General features: G+C 47.5%; 1 protein-coding gene across 1 annotated transcript in view; it reads left to right on the forward strand.

Annotated features, from left to right (window-relative positions):
* VPS9D1 (VPS9 domain containing 1) overlaps positions 1 to 24,378 on the forward strand; it is a 1,552,154-nt gene that overhangs the window by 1,252,516 nt on the left and 275,260 nt on the right. The window lies entirely within an intron of this gene.

Raw genomic sequence — 24,378 nt, forward strand, 5'->3', positions numbered from 1 at the left:
CCGCCTGTTTCCATTAGAAACAGGCGGATTACAGCGAAAGCACTGTCGTGCTTTGCGAAGACGCCCAGGCCCACATGAGCATAGCAGTGGTGCCTGGGCGTCAAGAAATGGCGCAGTGAGTCGTGCTATTTAGCATGCTCACCGCGCCAAGATGAGAATCGGGCCCTTAGTAAACTTTCCGTTTGATTGCAAAGCCCCTCCACCAGAAACCTCCGCTAAAGAATGCACGATTGCAGCATCCACAAAGATCCTAAAACACACCCAGCACACCTTTGGCCATGCACACAACATTGCACCCTTTCCACACCCACCACAAAACCATACATGCAGGCAAGCGACCATGTCGGCACCTAACATTATGCACAAACGTAACAGACGTAGCCGCACTTCTACCCAACTCCACCCCACCATAAAACACCCATTCACGAAAACGTGTCACACTTAGCAGAATCCACAAACATACCACAGCCTGCACCACCCCTACGCACTGCCATTCACAAAGTATTATGTCACTGGCAACCAATGCACAACAGCTTCACAACATTGGGCCTACTTCAGTAAATCTGCACACTGCAGACTAACCAACCACTAATAAGCTGCACTTCAAACATATCCACTTCCATACTCACATTACGTACACACTGCACCCTGTGGACACACTACACAACTTCTCACTGCACCATCTCCTGTCGCACACCAAATACTGTAGTATGTTGCAACTATCACCACAACCATGGAATGCACAATACACACTTTGCAACTCACTTGTGGTGCTGTAGCATGTTGACAATGTGCTCCACACCCTTTCTCCAAAGATCACCACCCTGTGCCTCAAGCACTGTCAAACCTGCATGACTCCAGTGGATATGCTCCTTGCACACATTCCCTGCACTGAAATGCAACCATGCTTGTTAGCGTGTCACCAACTACCACTATGCACATACGCACCACTGGCACCAGCACTCCTAACCAACCTCCAGACTGCAATGGACATGCACAGCGTTACATGCAACAGTTTCCATAATGTATAAACATGACACTGTCGCTGGCTCCCCTACGCACTTTCATTCACATACTATTGTCTAACCCACTTCCACTCAGAAAGTATTGTGTCACTGCCAATTTAACCACAAAATGTTTACACCATTGCCCATACTGCAAGCATTGTGTACACAGCACACTATCCAAGCACATATAAGCTGCCCTTCAACCATACTCTCTACCATACTGACAGTAGGCAAACACTGCACCCAGTGCCCACACTGCGTGACTTTTCACTGCAGCATTTCCAACCACAACACACCGTCATGGAGCTGTGCAGCAACAAATTGCAACAGTTACGATAATGTACAAACAAAACACTCTCTCTTGCATCCCTGTGCACTTTCCATCACATACTATGGGCGTACCCACTTCCATTCACAAAGTATTGTGCCACTGCCAACCTACCCACATTCTGTTTCCAACACTGGCCTATAACGGCTGAAATGTGCTCCACAACCATTCCTTACATGACACCACCCTCTAACTGATGCACAATAAAAAATGTATTACTGCCGTGGGTGTCCTCAAGGCCTAGGCTCTTGAGTGCATGCCCTACGGCCTTCGGTCATGCACCCAATAGTCTAGGCCTTGAACACACCCACAGCAACGTAATGCCACCATGCATGTCACGATGTCAGCAACTACGACAATCCACATGCACACCACTGCCACCAGCACTCCTACCCAACCTGTACACCGCCATGGCGCTATGGAACAACAAATTGCAACAGTTAACATATCGCCCATGTGGGCAGCTAACATTATGCACAAATGTAACATACGTAGGTAGCAGCAGCACTTCACCCCAACTCCCCCACACCATAAAACACCCATTCACGAAAACAGGTCGCCATTAGCAGAATCCACAAACATACCACAGCCTCCACCACCCCTACGCACTGCCATTCACAAAGTATTGTGTCACTAACCACAACATTTTCACAACATTGGGCCTACTTCAACAAATCCGCAAACAGCATAGGTATTGAACACACCCACAGAAATGTAATGCCACCATGCATATCACCATGTCACCAACTATGACCATCCACATACACACCACTGCCACCAGCCCTCCTGTCCAACCTGTGCACCGCCATGCAGCTATGTAGCAACAAATTGCAACAGTTAACATAATGTACAAACAAAACACTCTCTCCTTCACCCCTGTGCACTTTAATTCACATACTATGGGCGTACTCACTTCCATTCACAAAGTACTGTGTCACTGCCAACCTACCCACATTCTGTTCGCAACACTGGCCCTACTGCAACCAATCTCCACACACCACACTATGCAAGCACCACCCTTTACCGAATGCAGAGTCAAACATGCGTTCCTGAGGCAGGTATGTTGCAGCCCTATGCTCTTGAGTGCATGCCCAACGGCCTTCGGCCATGCACCCAATAGTCTAATCCTTCCACAGACCCACTGCACATTCACTCACCCATGCATGCCACCATGTGCCCAACTACTGCATTCCATCCACAGCGCACAGCCACCCGCGCTCCCACCCAGCCTATTTCATGTGCAATTCATTCCCCTTCTGCAATTGAGGTAGGTCACTATCCCAAACCACAGCAATGCAGAATAGAATGCTATTGATAGCATCCCCGGCTGATCCCGTCACTGATATAACGACAAATTTCAGACATATCAGGGACATACCCCCGCCATGACTAGTCAGTCACCCAATAATAACAATTTTACCATGGAAACAGTCCCTGCCACATGCAATGAACATGCAATGAATTCTATGATTAGATCTCCACTAAATGAAAAGGGTAAGCATAACATGGACAATGGGAATACTAACATCACAGTTGAAACAATACAAACATGTCGGACCAACAACAAACAGGACACTGTGATCAGTCACACCTCTCAGCCAATTAGTGTACCCTCCCCACCTCCAAACACCTCAGTACTGAATTATCGCCTCTAAACACTAGATCCCTGGCCAAACATACTTTGGATGTCCGGGACTACATCACAGACAACAGTATTGATATTATGTGTGTTACCGAGACCTGGTTATCTGAGGCGAAAGAACCCCCCCAGGCTACACATTTTTCGGGAAACACCGCAAAGATGGTCATGGGGGTGGTGTTGCAGTGATTTGCAAGGAGGAATTGAAAATGTACGAAACTAAAATTGACTGTGAGGGATGTGATATTCTACACACTAAATTTATTCCAAACCCTAATTTTAGCATACACTTGGTAACGGTATATAGACCACCAGGAGTCTCGCATTATTTTAATGAGAAACTCACAAATGTGCTTAACGCTATACAGACTACGAACTCCGCCATAATGCTAGTAGGGGATTTGAACCTATGGAAAGGAAATACCACGGACAAAAAAGCTAAGGAACTGGAAAAGTTGTTAAAAAAAATAACATCTTGATGCATGACAACGATCCAACACACATTAAAGGGAATACCTTAGATTGGATGGCCAGCTATAAAATAGCATTATCAGGAATTACTACTACACTGTGTATATGGTCCGACCACTCGTTTGTTTCTAGCCAAATTCTGCTTCCGCTTTCCAATAGACCTAAACAGGAGCCACTGCGTAAAACTGTACATAGAAACTACAAGGCCCTCACCGCAGACAAATGATCTGAATGTATGGTCTCTCTAATACATTAAACCAGTGAATCAGACCATCCAGATATACTTGTTGAGAAATATAACACACAAATGACATTTGTTGGATTATGTTGCCCCAATGAAGTCTAAAACCATTAGGAAACCTGTTCATCAGCAAAATGGTTCACACCAGAACTGACTAAATTAAAAGCCAGCAAAAGACGTGCAGAGCACACCTGGCTCAAAGATCAAAACTTAAATAACAAGGCCACCTGGAAACTACATGAAAAAGCATATAAAGAAAAAATCATGGAATCCCAGCGGACCTATTACAACAACCAAATTGAGTTAGCAGGCAATGATAAAAAGGAGCTTTTTCGTCTCTTTAGGTCCTGGGAAAAACCAGAAGTCTTAAATTACACCTTCTGAAGAAGACTGTGTCAGAACACAGAAGGCCTTTGCTAACAAACTGTTATGTGCCCAAGACAAAATCAGGAGAGAACTACAGAACCAAACTCCAGGTATAAACTCATTCATCCCTGGGAATGTAGAAATTAATCATTTGACTGATCATATTTCACCCAAAAATCAAGAGTTGAAATCAACCCACAAAGGATTCAAATTTTCAGAGATCTTAGTCACTGAGATTGAAGGTAATATGAGAGCCATGAACCCGACCAGCTGTCCGGGGGATCTTATCCCTTCAAAGATAATCTTGGACCACTTGGACATTTTTTCCCCATTCTTATGTAGATTCGTTAACGCCTCTTTTAGGCACAGCACTGTTCCGGAGGCCATTAAAACAGTGGCTGTCACACCCCTTTTAAAAAAGGCGGGCTTAGATCCCAAAGACGCCACCAACTTTCCGGCTATCACAAACACTCTATTCTTCTTAAAGTTGGTTGATAAGGTAGCTAGAACCCAACTTCAGCTCCATATTGAAAATACAGGTCGGTTACATGAAAGACAATCAGGCTTCCATCGCTTTCATGGCACAGAGAGTGCTCTGGGGGACCTCCAAACCTACATGCTGACTTTAGTGGAGAGAAGAAGATCGGGCCTTTTGATTTTGTTAGATTTTAGCGCAGCTTTCGATCTTTTAGACCACAAGGTATTATTGAAGAGACTGCTAGATGCGGGTGGACTGGCTACCGAGACAATAAATTGGGTCAGATCCTTTCTGGAGGGCAGAAGATCCAGGGTACATTGGGGATACGCGTCCTCTGAAGTGGAAACCATTATGTGTGGCGTCCCTCAGGGAGCATGTCTGTCACCTCTGCTCTTCAACATTTATATAGTTACTCTTTGTAGAGAATTGGAAAAGTTGGGCTTCTTCTTTACAAATTACACTGATGATTTCCAGCTGTCAATGGAGCTATCAGGAGACCATCAGGAAGATTAGTACACATTAAATGAGGTCTATAGAGTTATAAAGAACTGGATGACTACAAATTGGTTATGCCTAAACGCTGGAAAAACAGAACTTATGATTTACGGGTCCAAGAAATCCAGAGAGAACTTAGTCCCTACTTTTTCTAGCTTCTTGGTTTAGGACAGCCTCATAGAAGTGGTCGATAAGGTGAAGACTCTGGGTGCATACCTGGAGGCCTCTTTGGATGCAGGGGCTCAAGTAGATGCTATTGAAAAGAATACCCAATACCACTTGCGAGTATTGAGACAGGTTGCCCCACTAATTTCTAAAAAAAAGCCGAGCCAAATTAGTTAGGGCCGTTATTTTGCCACGCCTGGATTACTGCAATGCCCTACTGGGGGGTGCTAGTAGAGACGATATTCTCAGACTGCAGAAAATCCAGAACGCATCTGTGCATATAATTTACGGCATGAAAAGACATGAACCCACTTCTCTTGCCAGAAAGGAGTTACACAGGTTGCCTATATCAGCCAGGATCTCCTTTAAAATGCTGACCTTTTGTCACAAATGCGTCTACGGGACAGCTCCGAGCTACCTAAAGGATAAGATCGCGGAGTCCGGCGACGAGTCCAGTCTGCACCAGTCTCTATTCTCTGTTCTTGCGAGGAGCTGCACTTCGAGTCAGTCCAGTCCTGTTTCTACTCCGCTTACCTTTAAAAAGGTCTTGCCGGTGCGGAGCGCCGCGCGGAGTCCGGTGACGAGTCCAGTCTGCACCAGTCTCTATTCTCTGTTCTTGCGAAGAGCTGCACTTCGAGTCAGTCCAGTCCTGTTTCTACTCCGCTTACCTTTAAAAAGGTCTTGCCGGCGCGGAGCGCGGCGCGGAGTCCGGCGACGAGTCCAGTCTGCACCAGTGTCTATTCTCTGTTCTTGCGAGGAGCTGCACTTCGAGTCAGTCCAGTCCTGTTTCTACTCCGCTTACCTTTAAAAAGGTCTTGCCGGTGCGGAGCGCCGCGCGGAGTCCGGTGACGAGTCCAGTCTGCACCAGTCTCTATTCTCTGTTCTTGCGAGGAGCTGCACTTCGAGTCAGTCCAGTCCTGTTTCTACTCCGCTTACCTTTAAAAAGGTCTTGCCGGCGCGGAGCGCGGCGCGGAATCCGGCGACGAGTCCAGTCTGCACCAGTCCGCTCCCGGGAGCTCCCGAGCCACAGCCGTTAAATCTCAGCCTCGATGACGCTAACACCAGAAGGGCCTCAGACTCGCAAGAAAACGCTCCAACACCGACGAATGCTTAATCCTTGGACCGCGATGAAAGCAATACCCGGAACAAAGGTAAGCAAAACTGCTAGTCGAGCTCTGCTCGCATCGCTTACCCTACCTACAGCTCTATCAAACGCTCACTTAGAACACTCAGAGCAGCCGCCTCTTTGCCATAAACCTAATTCACGTCCTGAAGTCTTGAGTCATGAACGTCCAAACGAAGCGCAACCACTCATCCGTTTCTGTTCTAATGACTGCATCCCGCTCACAACTTCAGAGACGGCCTCGGCAGTACACCTACTTGTGGATCAAATCCACCAGGGAAGATATGGGTTTCTGTACCATCGTTGAGCCGGGAGTCGCTAGATACCTCCAACGGCGATGCCCTTGAGCCCCCAGTGATTGCAGTCCCCCATCCTATCTCTGTCAATCCTCCGCTGATTCTCCAATCGATTAACAACGCTGGAGAAGATCCGGCAGTCCAGACTGTCAGCTCGCTTTCTGCTGTGCCAACGTGCCTTCTGTCGAGTGCTGCTGCGGCCGCTGCTTCTCTGGACATAATACATGATCTCTCGATTCACCCAGTTCCTTCAGTGCCTGAAGCTCTGGCAGCCCAACCTATTCAACCAATACAACCTTTGTGCCACATCAATCACGTCGCCTCTTCCTTTCCGGTGAGTGACGACGAACTTCTAAACCTGCCAAACGATGAGGCAATGCAATGTTCCTTAAACTGTGCACAAACAGCACCGTCTGTACAGCTGAAATCAACTGCAGTGGCTCTTCCAAAAAACTTGTCACAAAGCCTACGTTCTTTAAGACCTACGTCCAGCCACCTAACCTCTCTCCCTCTGTTTGATTTGGCAGCAACGACCGCTGAGCGGCCAACAGACCACAATCACGCGTGCCCTCAAAGTGAACAAATCATCGAAAAAATCCACGGTCCGTCAACGCTTCTAAGAGGACGACCAGTAAAAGAATGTGTCAACAATTCCACCCCGAATCACACGCCTGAGCTCTCGGTCCATGGTAACCGTAGTAGCTATGCGTGTCAAGCGCCAGAGGAATCAGTCGCTACAAGAGCTTTGAGCGGACATTCCCCAAAATTGCCCCTGACAACAGTACTAAACAAGCCATCTGACCTGGAATCCAGTTCTTTTGCCAGGGCAAGACGTTTACAAAGAATTGCAGAGCTAAAGTCAAATCTTCAAACCCTCCCAAAAGCCCAAGACCACCAATTGGCCCAAGCAAGCTCCCCATTCTCTCTAAACAAGTCCCCTCATGGTGAATTTCCGCCGTCTAATCTACCACAAACTCTTTCGCCCATCAAATCCAAGTTTCATTTGGATTGTTCAATCTCATCTTCAAATGAACAAGATGCAACATCTGCAAATATTTTCCAGGCAAGCATTTCAAGCGAAGCTATCACGCAAATTCATAACAATGTTCTCGCGGCATCCGCAGTCGCGTTGGCACCTTTTACTAGACTATATGAAGCCATACAAACTCAAATATCCGACCAAGGAGCGATGATGCAGATCCTGGCTCAAAAAATAGACAAAATCGATCTCTTCACAGACTTTCTTCAAATACAAATGGAAAAAAATGCTGACCAGTCAACAAGATGGCAAGAACGCTTATGCGACTTGGCCGCAAGACATCACTGCCAAAACGATACACTTACAGAAGGTCTGCTAGACGCTGTGAAATGGATGAGGAAAAATGCTAATCTTAATACTCAAGTATATGCGGCGCCTTCAAGTACAAAAAGCAATTCATCAGTTCCAAACGGCGACGATCAACTGCCAAACGAGACAAATCTTGCAGAAACCAATGTCTGCTCCTCCTTAAAACCTGATACTAGCGTTTCAGCTCCCATCCAATTGGTCCAATCTGAATCTGAGCTCCCCTGTGACTCACCAAGACATACGGACATCGCTGGCCCTTCAGAAAATGGTGCTCCCCTTCTGACTGAGACTTCCGTGGAAGCACTTGGTCAAGTAAGTTTGAAACCGACCACTTTCAACATATTCAGTGGCCCAGCCAAAACTTTTGCCACAACCAAAACGACCAAGAAGGGTCCTAATCTTGTCAAAAAGAAACATACCGACATTGGCCACAACGAACTGCCACAAAAAAGTACACGGCAGAATGTAAAAAAATTCATAAGAAACCTGACTACCCCAAAAGAAACTGGTCTGTTTGAGCGAAAAACTGGCCATTCACAAGCAAGCTCATCACAAATTCAACGGTCTCCCCAACCAAAAGGTCAGAACAAAGCTCTTTCTAAACTATCGGCAAAACGCCGACGCATAGACTCGGAAATCCAGAGTCTGTCTAGATCGGCCGATGTAGGTTCTGCAGACCTATGTAACTTATCTACATATTCAATTGGAAGCGAAACACACAACGCTTCCTCCTATGAAGCCACTCCAACAAATGCTTTCGACAAACTGGCAGAGAAGTCAATCCCTCTGAACGAAAACCTGCGCAAACGACGCTCTTGTGAAGCTTCAATAAAAGAAAACTCAACTGTCGCAAAGGTCTCATTCTCACCTGTCAGCTCAAAACTAAACCCTAAGCTAACATTGAATCAGAGGAATACTGATGTTCACTTTCGCACTAGAGTACATGGCGATACTACTTCAAAACTTGCAACAACTTCATGGAAACTCCGACTCCAGAACATTCATGCGGATGAACATGAATTAAACTTAAACAGAGCTAATGTTCTAAAATTATTTGCCTGTGTCCCTCAACTCCGGACAATAACGACTGACGACATAAAAATCGTTGAGTACGCAACTGAAAAATCTACAGACCAAGTGCTGCTACACATAACTTCACGTGCTGTGAGAAACATCTTATTACAAGCAGTCGAAGAGCTGCTGGTCTTTGGATTTGACATCACCTTGGAACCGACTTGATAAATCAAAAAGGAATTTCGACCAGGAAGACAAATACAAATAATTCCGAAAGTACCACCTGCCGGATGTACCTACGGAAATCTTTAGTATTTCCGCATAGATCGTGAAACGACTTGGACCGCTTAGCCGGAAGAGATGGAGGCAGAGCTGTTGCTAATAGAAGAAACGACCAAAACCATTAACAATGAGTAACTCGGATGAAGCTTACTCTGATGTCCTGGAACACCTGTGGCTTTATGCATTTGTTCAACAACTTTACAGAACCTCGGGACGATGTCTTCATAATCTGCCTTCAAGAAACATGGCTTTGTGAAGCGCCCACCCGAGATGGAAACAGTATCTTTATAAACCCGGCCAAAAAAACCCCCAAAGGTCGTCCTTACTCAGGCTTATTAACTATGGTGAAAATTTATAACTGGATGACCCCCATTGTTGCAGTCAACCCGAATCCATTTGTGCAGTGCACGATTATTCGATCTGACATGACGAACTCCAAGACACACAGTCATCTACTTGTAATCAATTGTTACTGGAATCCAGCAATGATCTCCATCCCAGATTTCATCGATAAGGTAACAACTTTAATTGACGACGCCTTCCTCAAGTACACCAACTTAGCAGTGATTGTATGTGTCGATTTGAATTGCAGCTGGTTTCGATTCAATCCTCAAACCATGGAAAACAACCAGATACCTGAGTCTGATGTACCTGAACGAGGTCAATTTTGTTCTCGAGCCCTTGCCTCACGTAACTGTCAGATGGTAAACGGCAATACAAAAGGTGACCAACCCTGCAAGACAACCTGGAACCGACTCCAATGTAGAAACACCTTAGACTACATTTGGGCCTCTCGAAATCTATTGGAAAGGGTTGTGTCACTCGAGGTCGCCCCGAAGGCCGAAAGCGATCATGACATGTCATGTCTATCACTAGATAATGAAATCTACCCGCATCCCGAGACATACGATCTACCGCTGTCAATAAATGCTGCCGGAAATAGGCTTAAAACCAATGGCCCGCAAATCTTGAAACTAGCTTTAAGTCTTGCTGACTCAAACGATGTTGAATACGCTCCGATGTTCGCCGCGTTCTTGCCAAAACATTCTAATTCAAGATTATATGGCCACAGCCCAAAACATCTATTCAGTAATGAAATCGCTGCAGCAAAATAAGTAGAGGAAAGATCTACGCCTGATAAGAAAGACGCAATATGATCAAAAAGACATACAAAAGGACTTAAAAGATCGACGTCGGGCATACAGAAATTATCTTAAATCTCACTCGATGAAAATTGAACAAGACCGAGCTGAAACTATGTTAAAGTTAATAATCACCAAAAACACGCGTGAAATATGGGCTCTATTAAATAAAGGAATCACAAAAACAATCTCAAACATATCAAATGAAATTTCGAGCTCGAAATGGGTCGACTACTTTACAAAGGCATATGAACAGCCGTTCCAAGACCCACAAGTTCTTTCTTCCATCTCTTCTGAAGTTTGGGATATAACTCCTTCCCATGAAGATTTAGTACTGGCCATTCAAAAACTAAAGAATTCAAGAGCAGCTGGTCCAGACCAAATTTCGAACATCACGCTAAAAAAACATAAGCATAATTGGGCCAAATTTATGGAAAGTCTGTTTCGTCAAATGTCAAGACAAACGCCTGCTTCATGGTCCAAAGCTATAGTGGTACCAATCTACAAGAAGGGTAGCCGAGACGATTCTTCAAACTATCGGCCCATTGCCTTGCTGGACACGATGGGAAAAATATTCGGATCGTTTCTTCGACTGAAGCTGACGGCATGGGCAGCCAAGGAAAATCAAACAGACTGTCGACAAACAGGCTTTGTCGAACAAGTAGGTGTTGACGCAAACCTCACCCTACTAACCATTCTAAAATTAGAATCCCTAAAAGCGAAGAAAAAAATCTTTTTCGCATTTGTCGACCTCAGACAAGCGTTTGATGCAATAAATCGAGACAAACTCTGGTCCAAACTACGAGGGTGGAACTGTCCAGCTCAAATTCTTGACCCCCTCATAGCTCTGCATACTAACACTACAATACAAGTGAAAGTGAATTCACAAGGCGTACTGACGGAGCCAATTCCCACGCACAAAGGTGTCAAGCAAGGATGTCCACTTGCCGCTGAATTATTCAAATTATTCATCTCTGATCTACCGAATTGGCTGGAATCTGCGCACAGTTTTTCTCCAAAGATAAATGGAACTTCCATTAAATGCCTTGTATATGCTGATGACATTGTGCTAATTGATCTAACTCAGATCGGCCTGCAATATCTATTGCTCAGTTTAAATGAATATCTAATAGCCAATGACCTACAACTAAACACAGGAAAAACGAAGATCATGTGCATTGGAAAAAAGTGTATCAAGGAAAGACCAAAATTTCAAATGGGCTATTGGAAAAGAAAATCTAAGTATCGTAACCTCGATTCGATACCTGGGCATCATGGTTAACAACTCCCTTTCCGAATCTGCATGGTCAACCGACCTTTTGGAAAGAGCAACTAAATTAGGTCTACAAGGAGCGAAAATTAATAAAGACTTTGGAAAATTTTCAATAGCGCCATTAATTTCATTCTATCTGCAGAAGTTCATCCCCACCATAACCTTTGGTGGAGCGACAGGGTGGAATCTCGACCATTCCCTGTGGCAGCAGCTTGAAGGGAGGTTCTGGAGACGAGCATTAGGACTTCCCAAATATATCTCAATGGCGGCTCTGAGATATGAACTGACCCAGAACTCAATCTATATGACAATGTTATGGCAATCCCTATCGCTTCTGAGGAAAATATTGCTCGGATCACAAATCCCAGCATATGAAATCTTCGTAAATGATAACGAACATCCACACTCGAGCTTACTTCAAACATGGAAGTCTGAAATAAAAATCATTATGGATGCCGCCAATATATCTACTGACGAGCTGATTGATCGCCCACAGTACGCAAAAAAAAAACTTGAATCCTGGGATTGATTATCAACTTACGAGCACCGAGCAACTCTTAAATCCACTTTCCCAGACTCGACGAGTATGCTGAAACTACATTCCTTACCGAAGTATCTCACAACTTGCCCCTCACGTTACCACAGGAACCAATTCCTGAAATTCAGACTGAACGCCCTGAACACCAGAGAATCATTATGGCAACGTCGATCTAAAACCATTTCTTCAAATAAATGCAGATTTTGCAACTCAGGTGAAGTGGAGACACTAAAACACTTAACAGCTTGCACTCAGTTTACCATTCCCCGAGAGTTACACCTGCTCTCTTATAAACCCATCCTGTACGATGCAGATGAGTGGTGGGAAACTGTCTCGGCTGGAAGAAATATTAAGCTCACATGCAGCATAATCAACTTCCTAGATGCGCTACTGAGCACAGACCAAACCTGAAGAAGTGAACCAAGACTTTATTTATGCGTGAGGAATGATGGACAAAACTTAAAGAAAAAAAGAAAAAGAGCTCTGTCCTTACTAACTGCAGGGAGCCGAGTAGTCCAATTTAGCTTTGAATGGAGCACTTTAGCTAAATTTTTGAGTTAGTGCTATGTAACAAAAGTTTGATACACGTATTGAACTGCAGTTTTACAATAAAATAAAAAATAAAAAATAAGATCACTATATACCAGCCCACAAAAAATCTTCGCTCTACCTCCACCCAGCTTTTACAGGTGGCAAGGACTAGGAGAGCTTGCGGAAATGGACGTTTCTTCCCAGTGCTTGTGTCAAAGGCATGGAACAATCTACCTCTGGCGCTCAGAGAAGAGACCAACCACTTGGCTTTCAGAAAGCTTTAGAAAACGGTACTCTTCATCTAATCTTCAGTCATCCTCACTGATCCTTTTCTGCTTGTGAAGGAGCGCCTAGATGCCTTAGGGCTTTGGCGCTATAGAAATGTTATAACATAACATAACAATTGACCTGCCACCACTCATCACGAAAAGAGGTCGCCGCAAACGGGTCGTGGCAGAAGCTATGAGGCCATTATAACATCTGCCTCCAATCACCACACAAAGTACTCGCCTACATATGTCACATGAACCACTTCTCACTCCCCCACCCGTTCCCTCCCTTATTGCCGGCAACACATTCCAAACGGTACATTTTCCAGACCCTTCCGCCGCCGCACTGTCCTCCGATACACCATGGCAGCTTTCCCAAAAAATGTAGACGCACACCACACTTCCCTCCAGCCAACCACCGGCCGCGTCCAAACTTCTTCGACAGCACACCGTACCGCGAGCCAATGACAATTCTGTCCGTGGAGCGAACAGGGAAATGAGTCCGCAGAGCAGACCCAGATATCACTCATTTTTTGGGATGTGCATTTCAGTTCTTTGCAACAAAAGTACTGGTCGGATTTCCACCAAACACACAAAAGCACGCTTTCGGACCCACGCACCCGCTCCGGCCACAAATTTGGTGAAAATCCATCCAGCCATTCGGCCTGTAGCCGTGTGCAAAGTTTTTCCCCATTCAGTCTATGAAATAAAATGGGGACCCCCTATAACTTTGTCCCCCCCGCACGAAACCTCACCCAACTTGGTGAAAAAATTCAGAGCCGGCCATATACTTGTTTTGCAAAGTGTGGTGAGAATTCGTTGAGGGGGAGCAAAGTTATAAGCCGCCGAAAAAGTGCTCTTCCTATGAGTTTAGCAACTTAACCATATATATATATAATATAAGCCACTTTCCGGATATGCACAGTTGTCCAGGCAAGTCCGTAGGAAATTTATTTTTCTCATGGCACTCCACTGATTTAGGAAAAGATGTAGTTTAATGATTTCTTGACATCATGAGACATATAACCATGACAGGAGTACAAGGACTCCTGAAACAACTGCCACGCGTTCCACCCCTGCCAGGGCTTCGTCAGGCTGATCTTGATAAAGAATTCACAATCATTTCATCTTCATAAAAACATTGTGATGTCTGGGTGCAAACACGGAACAAACATATCAGCCTCACGAAGCCCCAGCAGAGGTGGAACGCGTGCCGTTTGTTTCAGAAGTTCTTGTACTTCTGCCTCCTCCGTCGACTAAAGAGGTTGCTAAAGCTAGTGAAGAGGCATTTTCCCACTTCCAGGATGCTGTCGTCATCGATAACACCACGAAGAGCGTGGGTCACTGATCATGGATGTTGTTCCGAGCCAGACTCAGGAAGGTGTCTCATCAACAGAAGTATGAATACTTTTTTGTCCGCTGCTGGGATGTTCTTCTGCAACAATTACCTCATTAGTTGTGGAAATGCAGAATTTTTCCAACCATATGGCATTTCTTTGTTGTCCATTGGTAATGCTGTTTCGAGGGGATTGGGTCCTCCGATGTATTCCATATCTTTGACAGTAATCACCACAGCTGTGCTGCTTTGGAAAATTTTCTGCGTCCTACGTCGATGACGTTGATGCGGCGTCCCCGAGGACCTCCTCCGACGGCTGACGTCACCCGATGTGATAAGTAGGACGCACGACGCCCGTAGCCTCAGTTCATTTTTTTTCCGCGAAAGTGTTCGCTTCGTGAATCTCGTTACACTTCGACTCTTTGGAGTTTCTGTTGTAATCTTCTCGGTTTTTGAACCTGTTCGGTTTTGTGAAAAAGCCTGTTCGTGACGATGTCTACCTCGTCTTCCACCCCGCGTCCGGGCTTCAAGAAATGCGGGGACTGAGGGTCCAAGATGTCGGTAACGGACTCGCACAACGCCTGCCTCTGGTGCCTCGGGGAGGCCCACGACACGGACCACTGTGTCGACTGCCAGTCGCTCACGGCCAAGGCCTTGCGGGAGCGCAAGAAGAAGTTGTCAGTAGGTAGGGTGTCTAAGCCCTGGAAGTCGAGGTCTGTGGGGCTTTCGACGGATGAATCGAGAGGTGACTCTCCGCGTCATCGTCGGAGGTCCAGTGGGTCTCCTTCCAGGAGTCGGTCTCGCCACTCCTCTGCCTCTTCGAGGCATTCCCGGAAGCGCCGGCATCGGTCGCCTTCCCCGTCCTCTTCCAAGGACACCGCCCATCGGCGGGTCACTTATCCCACCATGCAAGCGACACCGGAGGAATGGCGTTCCTTCGGGAAGAAGATGTTAGCGATTCTCGAATCGCAGGGCACCAGTCCGTCCGCGCCTCCGAGTGGGGTCGGTCGTGATCGGTCGAGAGATACCACTCGCACGCCTTTGGGCTCGGGTGGTCGGCACGGTTCGTGGGAGAGGTCCCGCTCGGACAAGGGTAACCGTTCTCGCCATGCCCGTTTCAGGTCCCGGTCCTCGATGCGCTCGAGACCGCGTGACCCTGTGCAGTCTTCGAGGAAGACATCGACGCCTGTGGCGCCGAGGTCGTCGACGGCATCTCTCGAGGCTCCGCCTCCGAGGGGGTCGTCAACGCTGTCGGCACCTATGTCGTCGAAGGACACGCTCGGAGCTCTGGCTTCTAGGCTTGTGTCGACGCCATCGATGCTGGTGGCGCTGCGGTTGACGTTGGCGCCGATTCACTCAACGTCGACGCCAATTCTCGACACCGGCGCCGATTCGTTCGGCACCCTCAACGCCTTTTGAGGCGGTGGTGTCGGAGGGGCCAGGAGGCACGGGGGAAGCCCCTAGAAAGGCTCTGGCTAAGGTCAGGCATAGCTTTGGTCCCCAGGTGCCTTCCTCTCACTGCCTGGAATACATTTCAGAGGTTGATGAGGGCTCTGATGAGGGCTTGGTTCCGGATAGGGTGCCAGATGAGTTTATCTCGGGCCATAGCCAATTTGAAGACCTGAGGCAGTCACTGCATGATGCCAGTGGACTGGACACCTCTCCGGAGGTGGAGTTTTGTAAGCCTTAGCCTGGCACTCATGCCGATTCTTCGTACCAGCGCTTTAGTACTTGGGATGGTCGGCTCCCCCAGGGGAGTTTGTTCAGGATGATCTTACGGACATCCTCGATCTTGGTCCCCCCACTGACCCGGTGCTGCCGTTTCATATGGCTCTGCAGAGAAGGGTGGCAGCGGCTTGGACTGGTCCGGAGAGTCTCCCGGCAGTGGGCAAGTCTTTGTCGCGAAAATACCATCCAGCCAGTAGCGACCCCTGCTACTTGTCTTGGCACCCAACTCCGGAGAATTTGGTGGTGCAGGCGGCTACGGCCCCGGCAAAGCAGGCGTCGTATCCTACCATCCCTCCGGATAGGGACGACAAACATTTTGAATGCTGGGCAAAGAAAGTGTGTTCTTCAGGGGGTATGGCGCTTCAGGCGACCAACTCCGTATGTGCCTTGTCTCGTTTCACACACACTCTGTGGAACTGTGTTGCATTAGCGGCTAAACATATTCCCGAAGGGGACGAACGGGATGGTTTCCTTGCTATGGTCCAGGATAGCAAGGATGCCATGTGTGAGGCCGTTCACTCGGGTTTGGACATGGCAGATTGTGTCAGCCGGTCCATGGCGGCGAGCACCGTAATACGCAGGTTTGCGTGGTTGCGGAAGTCGGGGTTTGCTCCTGATGTACAGTCCCGGCTCCTCAAAATGCCCTTCGACGGTGAACATCTTTTTGGCAGCAAGGCTGACGAGAGCCTTGAGAGGTTGTAGACCTCCAAAGCTGCAGCGAAGTCGTTGGGCACTGCAGTTCGACAACCTCCGCCTTTTCGTCCTAGGGGACAACAATGGAGGGGAGGTTCCTTTTGTTATTACTCATCCTTCAATAAAGCGAGAGGAGCTGTCAGTCAAAGATGCCACCGTAGGAGTACCAGAGGGGGAAAACGGGTTCTCGAGGTGCCAAAGCCGCTCGGGCAGTTGCCTCTTTGCCCTCAGGCAACGCCGCAGCCCCTACCACTCAGTCATGAGGCCATGTCCCATGGTTCGCCGGTTGGGGGAAGGCTGGCGCAGCATCTTCTAGAGTGGCGTGCCATTACTTCAGATGTGTGGGTTCTGGCGATCATAACCCACGGCTACTGTCCTCCCTTTCGGCAGAGGCCTCACGACAATCCACCTGGGAACCTCTCTTTGAAGAGTCCGGATCCGCTCCTTGCGCAGGAAATTCAAACCCTGCTGGAGAAAGGCGCCATAGAACTGGTGCCTGTAGCGGAGAGGAACAAGGGATGGTATTCCCCTTATTTTTTGATTTCGAAGAAAGACGGGGGATTGAGACCCATCATGGACATGCGCGGTTTGAACAAACTCCTACGGAAGGACAGGTTCAAGATGGCCACTCTCTCTCAAGTCCTCCAGGCCCTTCAACTTCAGGACTGGTTGGTGTCTCTCGACCTCAAGGACGCTTACTTCTATGTGCCGATCCATCCCAAGCACAAGAAGTACCTGAGGTTCGCGGTTGGCGACTCGCACTTTCAGTTTCGGGTCCTGCCGTTCGGATTGACTTCCGCCCCGAGGGTTTTCACCAAGCTCATGGTGGTGGTGGCAGCGCATCTCAGGAAAGGGGGGATTCACGTCTACCCCTACCTGGACGATTGGTTGATCAGGGGGAGCTCTCCAGAGCAAGTCCTGGATCATCTGTCCGTCACCTGCCACTCCCTTCACAAGCTGGGCTTCTCCCTCAATTTAAAGAAGTCCCATTTGACGCCAACACAGAGGCTCCAGTACATCGGAGCAGTGCTCGACACATCCCTGGGGCTGTGTTTTCCTCCCCAGGTGAGGCTCTTCACATTCAGCAGATGGTGCACAAGCTTCAACTTGCCCAGACGCTCCCGGCGTTCGAGTTCTTGAGGTTGCTCGGCCTCATGGCATCCTGAATTCTTCTGGTGCCAGAGGCTCGTCTGCAGATGAGATCTTTGCAGTGGGCACTCAAGATGCAGTGGTCGCAATCTTCCGGCAGGATGTCGGACCCTGTTCAGGTGCCGCCCTCGGTCGCCCAGGACCTTCTGTGGTGGGCCGTCGAAGGCAATCTGATGAAGGGGGCTCCGTTTTGGCTTCCCTGGCCAGAGGTGACGATCGTGACGGACGCATCCCTCACCGGATGGGGAGCTCATGCCAACGAGTTGACAGTCAGCGGTCGTTGGTCTCCGTCGGAGTCCAGACTCCATATCAATCTGTTGGAGCTGAGGGCCGTCAGGCTAGCCCTGAAAGCTTTTCTGCCGACTGTGCGGAGAAAGAGTGTCCTGATCCTGACGGACAACACGGTGGCCATGCACTACCTCAACAAAAAGGGGGGGGCAGGGTCACTTCCTCTGTGCAGGGAGGCGATGCAACTCGAGTTCTGGGCCATCCAGCAGGAAGTTTCAATCTCAGCTGTTCATCTGGCCGGAGACGACAACGAGACGGCGGAAGCTCTGAGCAGGCAGAGCACGATCTCTCACGAGTGGGAGCTGGCTCAGTAGATTCTTCTGGAGATCTTTGCCCTTTGGGGGACCCCTCAAGTGGATCTCTTCGCCTCCAGTGTCAACCGGAAGTGCGAAAAGGTTCTACTTGCGGGGAATTTCCTCCAAAAGGAGCCTTAGGAGACGCATTTGTGGTGGAGTGGTCATTCCCACTGCTGTACGCGTTTCCTCCAGTCCCCGTTATCCCGCAAGTACTGCAGAGGTTACGGAGGTTCGGTTCCCGGATGATCCTCATTGCTCTGGCGTGGGCCTGGAGGACGTGGTACCCGGACCGTCTCGACTTGTCCCTCTGCCCTCCACGTCGTCTTCCCTACCGAGACGATCTCTCACGGGAGGGGGGGTCAGGTACTCCATCCAGAGGTCAGATCCCTCAACCTTCACGCTTGGCTTCTGAAAGGTTGAGGTATAAGGATTGGGACCTCCCTGAAGACGTGTTGGAGGTGTTGCTCTCGGCCAGACGGCCGGCAACAAAGTCTCTGTACCGTTGCTGTTGGCGTAAATTCTGCGACTGGTGCAGAGTTAAGAATGTGGATCCTTTTGAATGTGGCATTCCCATGGTTCTGTCTTTTTTGCTTTCTTTGGCCCACAGGTGCTTGCAAGTGGGTACCATTAAAGGTTACCTGGCGGCGCTGTCCATGTTTAAGCGCTCGTCTGAAGAATGTTCCTATTTTAAGATTCCTTTAATTTCTCAGTTTTTGAAAGCGCTCAGTAATGTGTTCCCTCCGTCACCTTTTCTGGTGCCCGGTTGGGATTTGAACCTTGTTCTTAAGTTTCCTATGGGTGCTCCGTTTGAGCCTTTGTATTCTTGCCCTTTGAGACTGTTAACTCTTAAAACTCTTAACTTCCGCTCGCAGAGTGAGTGAGTTACAGGCACTTTCAGTTAAGCCACCCTTCACTGTGTTTCATAAGGACAGGGTTGTCCTTCGAGTTCGTCCTTCCTTTCTTCCGAAGGTGGTTTCGGAATTTCATTTGGGCCAGAAGGTTGTTCTTCCGGCATTCTATCCTCCTCCGCATCCTGGTAAGGAAGAGGAGAGGCTCCATAGGCTTGATCCTAGGAGACCGTTGAGCTTTTATATTTCACGCATGTCCCGGGTCAGAGTGGACGATCAACTCTTGATTGGTTACGCTGGAAAGTGTTTGGGACAAGCTGTGACGAAACAGACTTTGTCTCGTTGGATTATTTTGGCTATTTCCGAGTGTTACCGCTTGGCGGGTAAGGACCCACCGGCTGACTTGCGGGCCCTTTCTACCAGGGGTATGGCTGCATCTACTGCCCTACAGAGGGGTGTTCCTATTCGTAACATCTGTGATGCAGCCACCTGGGCTTCTGTACATACTTTTGTAAGTCACTTCTCCCTCAGTTCCATCCGGGGACAGGATCTGGCCTTTGGCAAGGCAGTCCTTTATTCCGCAATTTGATTGGGCATGCTAAATTTGTGTTCTAAATTCTTTTCCCACCTCCTTGCTTTGGTACTGCTTTGGGAGTCGGTTAAAGATATGGAATACGTCGGAGGACCCAATCCCCTCGAAGAACAAGTTACTCTCTTACCTGGTAACGTTCTTTCGAAGGGATGGTCCGACGACGTATTCCATATCGCTCCCTCCCTACCTTCCCCGCTGCAGAATTTCTTATGCGATTGCAGCTTACGTTTCCGCAAGGCCTTGTGTGTCTGACTGGCAGAAGACTGGTGGCACACGTTCTGGGGGAAAAAACTACAACTGAGGCTATGGGCGTCGTGCATCCTACTTATCACATCGGGTGACGTCGGCCTTCGGAGAGGTCCTCGGGGACGGCGCATCGACGTCGACGTAGGACGCAGACGCCGAAAATTTTCCGAAGCAGCACAGCTGTGGTGATTACTGCCAAAGATATGGAATACATCATCGGACCATCCCATCGAAAGAACGTTACCAGGTAAGAGAGTAACTTGTTCTTGTTTGCCCATCTACAAGATGCAGTGAAGAGTTTACTGTAACAATGTCCGCACAAGAAAACACAAATCAAATAAAAAATGAAAAAAGGAGTTCCTCTAGTAGCATCTACAAAAAAAAATACAAAAAAGCTCTTTTAAGAGCCGCCCCTTATAACAAACTTCCCCTAACCTGGTTGCACGTTGTGCTCGCACGCAGCACGAAAGCCACATCTGGGCATTTTCAGGATGGCGGCGATGGAGATGGGACTGTGTAGTCACAGGGATTGCGCAATAACGTTTCTGGGCGGGGTGTGTGCACAAAGGAGTGTTGTACAGAACTGACACTGTTACATGGAGAGCTCTTCAATGTCATTGGTGGAAGCGTGTGGAACTTTTTAACAGTACGCAATGATGGCGTGCAGCAAAGAAGAAACTGGAAAGGGAAGAAGCAATGTTTCTGCTTCATTGGGACACAGCCCTGGCCGTTCCTGCACTTTCCTGCTGTTCGAGGGTCTGGCTCCTGTGCCCAAAATAAGGGCTCATGCCCAGAGTGGGTGCGGTCGCATGGTGATGTCGCCACTGTTCTCCTTTGGGATGGCTGTCTGCTGCACGCATTTTGGGTGGAATACGTTATGTGCACGTGCATGGGTGTCCTATGCACACCATTGCCTTTTCTCTACTGACTGAAACTGCGCCACAAGTGCGCCAACAATTTAGGGAGATGCTAGGTATTTATAAGTTACAGCAAGTGAGATGTTTATCTGCATAGCTACCTGTAGGATGTGGGTGGACACCCAACTAAATTATTGTTCCTTCGCATATGCTACACAGTGTCGATGTCCACAGGACACATAGGAACAGACACACATGCGTGTACTTGCACTACGCATAAACGTCCGGGCGAACACGCATTGATTGGTGGTGGACAACATGCGGACGTGCGGAGAATGCTGGCGGCATACGGATACCTCTATTGTCACTGCAGATAGGCCGGACAGCTGCAGTGTACGCAGGACACCTACCTTTTTCTTACTTGTGGTCATTGCAACAAGGACTGTGAGTCAGAACCCCATTTCAGATACAAAAGAAAATTACCACTCAAACCGTCAACAACATTTTCATTATTACCGTTTCCTTGTACACATGCATACACGCCATTTGGAAAGGAAGGGGTAGCAGAAGTATTTATTGTGGTGAAATGGGGATTTGCACAATTTGGTTGTGAGGGGAGGGAGAGATTGATGTATTACTGTAACACATTCCATGAAACGGTTTTTGAGAGACTTTGACATGCGGAAGGAGTACACATGTAGGTGTGCCAGTGCTGTGTTATTTTGTCCAAATGATATCCAAATGATATCCTTGTAAGCAACCTTTATAGCAGCACAATTGTTCACCAATTTCTCCACTTTGACTTCCACGCTGTCCATTTCCCTATGCTCAGAGTTTCTTTCCTTTCCTATGCCCATATGGTGTTGTGGAAGGGTTGCCACTTGTACTGCCTTGCTTTCCTTTCCAATATGTTGGGCCTCATTACAACTCACCCGGTATGGAAACAACAGTGGCGGTAAACCCGCCGCCACCGTTGTTTCCATACCGGGTGATCACGACTCCTGCAGGCGGAGGCGTCAATCCCGCCAAGTCTGACCTGGCGGGTTTAACACCACCCGCCTGCAGGCGGACGAGGAAACACCGGCACCATCACGAGATGGTGCCGGTGTTTCCATGATCCCCATTCCCATTGAGTCCTATGGGATTCAATAGGAATGGGGATTTACACCATTCCGCCTCTGGAATTCCCGGGTCACCGGGGTTGTAATGCCCCGGTAATTCCGGGAATCACGGAGGCGGAATGGTAATACGAGTCCGGCGGTAACCAGGCGGTTTTACCGCCTCGGTTACCGCCGGACTCGTAATGAGGCCCGTTGTCTTACCAAAAAGGAAATGTGTTTGATGTACATGCAGCAAGATATATTAAATATTTTACAGTTCACAGCACTGTGCGTACCAATGGGGTTACTATAGAAAGTACTTGCGTCATGAGGGGAATTTTCTTCCTGCCACTGTAAGGTGTTTGCCATTGGTGCATTACACCAAGACACGTTATGCTTCTGTACTATTGCATATTGCAGCAGCGGTGCAATTATTTTACAAAGTTTAGGGTCTTACTACATTGTACTGATGTTCAGGTCTTTGCATTTTCCAGTAGTTACTCTGGCAGTTCGTTCTTTCTTCCGCTTTAAAGTAGCAGTGCGGTAAGATTGGTAAACACAGACGTCCCTTCTGTTGTTGATGCATTATATCATGGGATATTCCCGATGCATTTGTCCTGTTTGCTTCCTAAGTGCACAATTTGCAGATCTACTCTATTTTCCCTGCCAAATTTTTCTCATGGTGCTGTTTGTCTGTTATTTGCGTTTGGTGATTGGTACCACTATGTAAGAGAACACCTGCCTAACTCAGCCGGTTGGATGCCACACGATCTCTGCAAACAGACGCATAGTCTACGACTGCTGTGCGCATTCACATGGTGCCAGCAGTTGCACTATGTTGCACAATTCTTTTATACACACTAAGGGTATCCTGCTAAAAACCAATGAAATTCACTGACAAAAAATTTTGTTTAAGAGACGTCATGGTTAAGTTGCACTAGTAAAAACCTATACAATTCAATGGAAAAACGTTACAGGGACGTTATGGTTACAGGTCAAACTGAAAACCTCAGAAATTTGCCAGTTATGGTAAGCTAAGCATATTGAGGCTCTTCATGAAATGTAAATGTACATGTGATGTCATTCATCAATGACATTTGTGAGGTCATCTTTGATGTTATGGGTGTTAGTCTTAGCAGTGTATAGTGGTGGCGCGAGTTGCTTAGCTTACCATAACTGGCGAATTTCTGAGGTTTTTCAGTTTTACCAGTAACCATAACGTCCCTGTAACAATGTTTTTCCATTGAATTTTATAGGTTTTTACTAGTGCAACTTAACCATAGGATCCCTTTAACAACGTTAAATATATTTATATATATATTTTCATATCTTAGATCTGATTGATTTGTTTCTGGCAGTTTGTGGCCTTTCAACCACTCCCATTTCCCCACATCTAGACTCAAAAATAAATTGCCATGCCCTGATTAAGGCCAGCTGCCATCTTGGATTCCCACTTGGCATCTGCCTGGTGCGGAATTGTTTGATCAGAGCTCTGCTCTTTTGAGTCTGTATACGGCAGCATGCCACAGTAATTAACTAATAAAATGTGTTTCTTGGTGCGTGGTATAACGAAGCGCTGGTGGATCAAAGATAGGCCTGACACCGAGATCTTTTCCCAACATTAATTTGTTCTGATTATTCTTATGGGATTGACTCATTCTAACACTTAGTGATGGAAACTAAATTTTAATCAGTAAATATTCCCTCTGGTAGGCTCACTCCCTAACCCCAGGTACCCATACTGCATTGGTGAAACCATACCAGTGGCAGAAGGAAGAAGTTCTCCAGTTCTTGCAGGGTAGCTGTCGGAACACAACTATGCAAATACTCAAAAATGTCTCTCACAAATCCTCCTTTTCTAATGAATTGTGTCCTCCCAAGGATTCCTCCTCTTTGATATATCCAATATCCTGCTTATAGCATCAGAATCTTTTCAACAGTAAAGGGGTGCCGTCTGAAGACACCAGAGGGTGCCGTGCGTCGTCGACTCTAGGTCCCTCTGCGGCTTCCATCCTGTACTTGGCCGTGACATTGACACTGGTGCAAATGACCTGCACCGCATTTGTTTCTTCAGTTCTGTTTTTCTGCTGCACAGCACTTCGAAAGATTTGATTCCCTCAGTGATTTCCAATTGCATTTTTCTTGAAATCTTGACATATATCTATTCCGAAAACCGGATTCAAGAGGTGTGCGTACCGTGGATGGAAAATATCGATTACAGATCTGCACAGGATATGCC

Source organism: Ambystoma mexicanum, chromosome 1q (assembly GCF_040938575.1).
Source record: "Ambystoma mexicanum isolate Mex_15411 chromosome 1q, UKY_AmexF1_1, whole genome shotgun sequence".
Lineage (NCBI taxonomy): Eukaryota > Metazoa > Chordata > Amphibia > Caudata > Ambystomatidae > Ambystoma > Ambystoma mexicanum.